This window comes from Cervus elaphus, chromosome 29 (assembly GCF_910594005.1).
Source record: "Cervus elaphus chromosome 29, mCerEla1.1, whole genome shotgun sequence".
NCBI classification, from domain to species: Eukaryota; Metazoa; Chordata; class Mammalia; order Artiodactyla; family Cervidae; genus Cervus; species Cervus elaphus.
The window spans coordinates 19,250,530-19,259,261 of NC_057843.1; positions in this window are offsets into that span (position 1 = coordinate 19,250,530).

An 8,732-nucleotide genomic window follows, 5' to 3' on the forward strand; every position below is an offset into this window, starting at 1 on the left:
CATAAGGGATTTGATTTAGATCATATCTAAATGGCCTATTGGTTTTCCCTACTTTCTTCAATTTCAGTATGAATTTGGCAATAAGGCATTCATGATGAGTCACAGTCAGCTCCCAGTCTTGTTTTTGTTGACTGTATAGACCTTCTTCATCACTGAATGTAAAGAATATAATCAATCTGATTTGGTATTGACCATTTGGTGATGTCCATGTGTAGAGTCTTCTCAGTGTTGTTGGAAGAGGGTGTTTGCTGTGACCAGTGTGTTCTCTTGGCAAAACTCTATTAGTCTTTGCCCTGCTTCATTCTGTACTCCAAGGCCCAATTTGCCTCTTACTCCAGATATTTCTTGACTTCCTACTTTTGCATTCCCATCCCCTATAATGAAAAAGACATATTTTGGGGGTATTAGTTCTAGAAGGTCTTTTATGTCTTCATAGAACCATTCAACTTCAGCTTCTTCAGCATTCCTGGTCGGGGCATAGACTTGGATTACTGTGATACTAAATGGTTTGTCTTGGAAACAAACAGAGATCATTCTGTCATTTTTGAGATTGCATCCAAGTACTGCATTTTGGACTCTCTTGTTGACCATAATGGCTACTCCTTTTCTTCTAAGGGATTCTTGCCCACAGTAGTAGTTATAATGGTTATCTGAGTTAAATTCACCCATTCTAGTCCATTTTATTTTGCTGATTCCTAAAATGCTGATGTTTACTCTTGACATTTCCCATTTGACCACTTCCAATTTGCCTTGATTCATGGGCCTAACATTCCAGATTCCTATGCAATATTGCTCTTTATAGCATTGAACTTTACTTCCATCACCAGTCACATCCACAACTGGGTGTTGCTTTTGCTTTGACTCCATCTCTTCACTCTTTCTGGAGTTATTTCTCCACTGATTTCCAGTAGCATATTGGGCACCTACCAACCTGGGGAGTTCATCTTTCAGTGTCCTATCTTTTTGCCTTTTCATACAGTTCATAGGGTTCTCAAGGCAAGAACACTGAAGTGGTTTGCCATTCCCTTCTCCAGTGGACCATGTTTTGTCAGAGCTCTCCACCATGACCCATCCATCTTGGGTGGCCCTACTTGGTATGGCTCACAGATTCATTGATTTAGACAAGGCTGTGGTCTATGTGATCAGATTGGTTAGTTTTCTGTGATTGTTATTTTCAGTCTGTCTGTCCTCTAATGGAGAAGGATAAGAGGTTTATTGAAACTTCCTGATAGGAGAGACTGACTGAGAGGGAAACTGGGTCTTGTTCTGATGGGTGGGACCATGTTCAGTAAATCTTGAATTCAATTTTCTGTTGAGGGGTAGGACTGTGTTCCCTCCCTGTTATTTGAAGAAGTGAAGTGAAGTGAAGTTGCTCAGTTGTGTCCAACTCTTTGCGACCCCATGGACTGTAGCCTACCAGACTCCTCGGTCCATGGAATTTTCCAGGCAAGAGTACTGGAGTGGATTGCCATTTTACCTGAGGCCAAACTGTGGTGGAGGTAATGAAGACGATGGCGACTTCCTCCAAAAGGTCCCACGCGGGCACTGCTACACTCAGTGCTCCCAACCCTGCAGCAGGCCACTGCCGACTGACGCCTCCACCAGAGGCTCCTGGACGTTCGCGGGCAAGTCTGGGTCAGTCTCTTGTGGGGTCACTGCTCCTTTCTCCTGGGTCCTGGTTCACACAAGATTCTGTTTGTGCCCTCCAAGAGTCTGTTTCCCCAGTCCTGTGTAAGATCTGGCGGCTCTATGGTGCGGTAATGGAGGCCTCCTCCAAGAGCGCTTATGCCATACCCAGGTCTGCCAAACCCAGAGCCTCCAGCCCTGCGGCAGTCCACTGCTGACCCATGCCTCCCCAGGAGACACTCAAACACAGTTCCGTCTCCGTCTCTATGGCATCTTTGGGTCCTGGTGCACACAAGGTTTGTTTGAGCCCTCTGAGCATCTCTGGTGGGTATGAGGTTTGATTCTAAACACGATTATGCCCCTCCTACCACCTTGCTGGGGTTTCTCTGCCCTTGGATGTGGGGTTTCTCCTCACAGCCCCTCCAGCACCATGCAGCTGCTGCTCCAGCACCTACCATCTTGCTGGGGCTTCTTCACAAAGTGGTTTATATGTAAATAATTTTTTTATATATTGTTATAGTTTGGAGATCATCACAGATATTAGGAATATAACTAAAATTTATGAGTGTATAAACAGTGGATTAAAATGACACTGTGGGATGGTAAGGTTAGGTATTCAGTCCATTAGCCTATTGGGTCTGCCTTCTTCACATTTCTAATTAGTGCCTATTTTCCACCATTGTCTCCTTAAATCCATTCTCCACAAAACAATCAAAGTAAATTTTAGGAGCAAAAATTCTGTCATGTAATTTCCTAGTTCAAAGCCCTAAAATAGCTTGCTTTCCACTTTACTTTGGATATATGAGTTTCACTCCAGGTCACTCTCCTGAATACCACCTCACTGTCTTGTCAGCAAAGCTCCTCTTCATCTCCTATTTGTCCCTTTTATAGGACCACTCTTATCCTGAATTTTAACTGATACATCTTGTCCTTCATGTCTTAGCATCACCGTAAGACAGAACACAAGGGCCTACTGCATTGCAGAGGTAACTCTGCTCAATATTATGTAACAGTCTAATTGGGAAAAGAAATTTTAAAAGAATAGATGTGTGTTGTATATATGTGTGTATATATATATATATATATATATATAAACATATAGAGAGAGAGCTTCCCTATTAGCTCAGTGGTAAAGAACCTGCCTGCCAATGCAGGAGACATAATAGATATGGATTCAATCCCTAGGTCAGGAATATTCCCTGGAGAAGGAAATGGAAACCCACTTCAATTTTCTTGCCTGGAGAATCCCATGGACAGAGGAGCCTGGTGGGTTTAGAGTGCATGGGATTGCAAAGAGTCAGACAGGTGACTTAGCACACATATGTATAACTGACTCACTTTGTTGTACACCTAAAAGTAACACAACTATTTGCCGATATTTAAAAAAAAAAGTTTTTCTTTTTTGTTTTTAAATGAAAAGTTTTGAAAAGTTAAAAATAAATAAATAAAAGGAAAAAAAGTGAGAGAACACCCTGACCCTGCATCCAGGCCAGGTATTTCTTATACAGTTTCTTGGGATTACTTTTATTTTTCTTTACTGAACTTACCAAAACATGTAATTGCTTACTGTTAATTCTATCTATTGAGTTAAAGTCTCATTTATTGACCTGTAAACTCCCTGAAAGTAGACACTATCTCTCTTTAACGTGTCACTATTATACCCTTTTTGACTTGAAATAGTAGGTGGACAGTATATATTTGCTGAATAAATAAATAAATTAATGAAACCGCATGATGCCACTTAAGGATATAAAACAACTCACTATTTTGTTATTGAGCAAGGTGGATTTTTCACTTTGAGGCTAGGATAATTTATTATGAATTTTCAAACAATCATAAGCCACACTACTAATATCCTATACACATTAGGGAAAATTGGCATCTAAAGCAACAGACAAAATCAAAAGCAAAAATCTGACCAGCATTTTGATGAGGCATACATTTGCATGCATTTTACATTTCATAAAATGAATACTAAGGGATAAAACATGTTCAGCAAAATGAATGAAGTCCAAATAAACTGCACATTAACATATATTTAAATATCATGAAAACTGTCCAATTTTGCACATTTCTAGTTTTCTAAAAATTGTTACATGGTGAATTTCAACTCTCTATCCCAATAAATTTCTAATGGAACTTTTCTGCATGATAATGCAACAAAAGGAACCAAGGGCTAATACAATCTCTACTGGATATCTACAGTAAAGATCATATATATGTAAATCCTTGAGAAAACATTACTTTCAATTCTAGAGCGTGTTGGCTGTTGTCTACAATTTAATGTTTAAAAATTCAAGAGAGTGTATTTTTAGGTGAATTTGAATAAAAGTTAAAGCTAGTGAATACAAAAATAATTGTAAGGAAGAAGAACATCATTTCATTTATTATGAAAAAGCTGTGATTTGCCATGTCCATCAGTATGCCATGCTAGATACATTACTGACCCTACTACACACACACACATATACACACATTGCAAACACACACATATGTATGTTCTTTTATGAATTTCTAAGTTGGCAAGAACAAAAGATTATTCAAAAACAAACAAAACTAGCCAAGAAGGGAATCCAGAAAGAAAGCTGTGCCCTAAACTTAACCCTTGAGATCATAGCTAAACCTCATAAATACTTCTTAGAACTTCACTTTTTAGTTCCTTATAGAACTTGGGAGATAAATAATAAGACTCAGGTACATTCAAGTTGAGCTGTTCAATAGGAGGGACTTCTATTAAATAAAGGGTATCTACAGTTGATCTGTTATTGTAAAGGTGCATTAAGTCTCTTTCCACCATCATAAATGGAAAAAACCCATATAGTTTATCTCTGTTAATTCTTATCTCTGTTAATTTTATGCATTAATTTGACTGGAATATAGGGTGCCCAAATTTTGGTTAAACATTATTCTAGGTGCAGTGTGAGGGTGTTTTCTGAAGGAGATTCATATGTGAATCAGTCGACTATTCTGTCCAGTGAGGACAGGTCTCATCCAATCTGTTGGAAACTTGAATAGAACAAAGGGTGGGGTAAAGGAACTTTTGTCCTCTCTGTTTTCAGGTAAGGACATTGGTCTTTATCACTTGGACTGGAAATTACTTCATCAGATCTCTTGGTTCCCAGGCCTAGGGGACTTGGACTAGAACTTATACCGTCAGTTCTTCTGGTTCTCAGTATTTCAGACTCAGACTAGGACTGTACCACTGATGCTCCTTGGTCTCCAGCCACAGACAGACAGATCATGGGATTTCTTACACCCCATAATTACATGGGCCCATCCTCATAATAAATCTTTATATATAGATTGGTAGATTGAGAGATATATAGGTGTAGATATGTATCTACATAGGGTCTCTCTTCTTGTTTTCTCTCTCTCTCCACATACATATATTTTATTGGTCTATTTTTCTGGAGAATGCTGACTAATGCATCACTTTGTGCAAAAATGAAGACAGTTTTTAAAAGTCAGATGTAGGCAGTTTAATTTGGAGATGATTTCAGGAGGGGCAGGTGATAATATGAGCAAAGCAAAGCAGAGAGAAGGCCAATGAATTTGCCATTAATAAAGAATTCTTTAAAAAACAAGGTTCTATTACACTAGTTACCTAAGAAAGCCTTTGGAATATTTCTCAGTATGTGGGATCATCCACTGGAGATTTTTCTGGGATAGTAACCCTCTCACATTACTGGGTTTTGCTGGCCTGAGGCCTAGCCAACTCCTGTGGTTTGCTGGAGAAAGACGATAGCCAGAGAACAAGAGGAACCTAGTCACTTTTGCGGGGGAAGCATCTAGCTGCTGGAAACCTAGAGATGCATATGAACTTAGGCCAAGGGCATTATAGTGGTCATGAATCCAATGTTGGTTAAAAAAAAGATTCCTACAGAGCCTACTATAAAATTCTTCCTGGAGAAAGTGAGCCTCTTACCAAATATAAAATACCCAAATTTATAGTTTAAGTTCAAAGAAATGTGATTTTCAGTAAAACTGTCAAAACACAAAGACAAAAGATATAATAAGCAGGTGCCCAGAAAATAAAAAGAGAATATTTATAGCCTGAATATATGTAGTATGTTCAAAATTGTGTATTTAATATTTTATGTGTCTAATTAAATATTAAAATATCAGTGCATTTAATTATTAATAATTATTTTAATTAAATAATTGTTTAATTGAATAAATATTTAAATAAAATATTTAACATATTTAATATTTTAAGTATATTTAAAAACAATGTATTTAATATATTTAAAAATAAAAAGGGACATCAAACCAAAGAATAAGATACATTACTGGGAAAATTTGAAAATGAACCAAATATTTCTAATTATGAAAACAATAAAAATGAAAATTAGAAGCCTAAGGACTTGGCTTCTGTCAAAAATGGAATAACAGAGACGAGATTTATCCTCTCATCTGAATCAACAAAAAAACATAAAACATGCATGAAACAACAGTCAGGCATGGGGCAGCAACAATAATGGACACTAATCCTTAAGAGAAGGGAAACAAATAAGGTGAGTCCTACAATTACCAGAGTCTACTGCCTTGAAAGAGTTTCCAAGCCATAATGCACAAAGAAGAAAGTCAAGAAGGAACTTGGCAAAATCCCCAAGTTTAAAAGTCATTTCGAGTTCAGAGGGGTAAAGGAAGATAAGTATTCTCAGGACAGAATACTAGAGAAGAGAGTTGCATAGAGACATAACCCTGGAAATCAGCAGAGTCCCTATGAAAAGGTGAAAAAAAATGTACCAAGCAAATACGAAGCAGTAGCAAACATGTACTTTTATTAATATAAGAGAAAATTATCTTAAAAGTGAAAGCATTACTACAGAGAGTCTATATAACACGATGAAATGTTCAATTATTTTCGGAAAGTTTTATATAGTTAAACTTTCCTGCACTCAATAGCACATACTCAAATACATAAAGGAAACTTTCAAAATTGTAATAAAGGAAAAATATAGTAAATATAATCAGAGTTAGGCAGGTATTTGCTTCTTGGCAAGTGTTACCTTTCCCCCCTCTAAATTCAAATTGCATTAAATGCCTAATATTTGGCAATGTGGGTGTGTACTTTTAGTCATTCAGTCATTTCTGATTCTTTCAGACCCCATGGACAAGAGCCCACCAGGCTCCTCTGTCCATAGGATTTTCCAGGCAAGAATACTTGAGCAGGTTGCCATTGCCTACTCCAGGGGATCTTCTTGACTCAGGGATCGAACCTGCATCTCTTGTGTCTCCTGCATTGGCAGGTGGATTCTGTTACCACTGCACCAACTGGGAAGTCCATATTTGACAATGCATTTATCATAAAAATCTCAGACGGAATCTAAAGTTCCAGAGTATAGAAAGTATAGAAAAAGTATAGAAATCAACTGTGAACTTGAACTTCCTATTAAAGATTCACAATGTGCATTACCATAGAGTTTTGAAAAGCTGTGTAATTAAAAAAAACAAAAAAAACAAAAAAACTGCTAAAGCAAACACATGCCTAACTTATTTAGCTACAGAACCCTTTCTTTGAGGAGCACCTGGCAATACTTTTTGGAATATATCTAATGACATATCTATGCTTCTGGGGTATACACTCTGAGAATATTGCCCAGAGTCTTCAGTCTTACCAGGCAATCATAATGCTTTGTATATATTTTGAAATTATAAATGTTTTATGATTTCTTCATCTTATTTATAAATTTTCTTCTCAGAGGCAAATATCACACTACAAAAATAAAATATCAGACAGTAAACCAAAATATTTATATATTTTTTTCAAAATCTTCATCCCACAACTTATATTGTATTAAAAGTCCATTTTATTGAAGAGGAGGTAAGACTTACAACTTAGAAATACTGTCACCATGGTAATAATTGGTTCTAATAATATATTATTGAATGGTCAATTTGGTCATCATTCATTAGGCCTATAAAAATCAAATCTGCAGTTTTCTTAGAATCAGTAATATATATGCACATGCAATCATAAATTGGTAGAATTCTACTGAACTAATTATTTTGGAACTCACTACGTTATTTGGCTGGGGCTTCTCAGGCAGCACACTGGTAAAGAATGCACCTGCCAATGCAGGAAATGTAAGAGATGTGGGTTTGATCCCTGGGTCAGCAAGATCCCCTTGAAGTGGAAATGGCAAGCCAGTCGTATTCTTGCCTGAAAAATCCCATGGACAGAGGAACCTGGTGGGCTATAGTCCTTGGGGTCACAAAGGGTTGAACATGACTGAGCAACTCAGCACAATATTATTTGGCGACACTAGAATCTTGTGTCAAATATTTCTTGAGATAGGCAATTGGTTCACTGAACACAGTAACCAGATATTGAAAATCTTTGCCTCTGTATTCACATGAAGAACTTTTTAAGAAGCAATATTTGTAGAAATGGAATTCAATAAAGAAAGATATTGAGATACATATAAATATCAAAGATAAACATGATAACATTAAATGTAATAGAGAAGTTAAAATTAAATCATAAATAAGTTTGAAACATATCTCTGAAGGTTGAGGCAATATCTGTAATTGTTAGAAAACAAGTCCTCCTCCATACTCCTTATTTCTACTCTAAGCAAGACCTACATATTGGGACTGCAGTTATATTCAGTTTGAGTACTTGATGTCATTTTTCAAAGTTTGCAACTATCAGCTATTTTGGTGTTTCTAAACAAACAGACTATCAGAACAGAAATCAGGAAAAATAAAACTATATTCTGCACATCTGAGCTTTGCTTCTGATCATCATATAATTTATAAATGTACAGAAACATATCATAGGCTTATAGCCAAATAAAGTTTCAGTTATGGAGTTAAGAAATATGTATTATATAATATTGCTATTTATGTATCTACCTAGCTAAGCTTCACCTATCATTGAGAAAAATTCACTTGCATACAATTTACTTAAACCCACCATTATAGAGCCATAAAATAGGTGCAAAAGATATAAACAAATACATGATGACACCGTATAAACTGTCAATTTGTAATTATTAGTTTCAAATGACTAATGTCTGATTGACCCTTACTTTTGTATAATTCTTCAGTCTTAAAAATATCTTTATGTACGTTAACCAATTTAGTTACAAATTACCAAA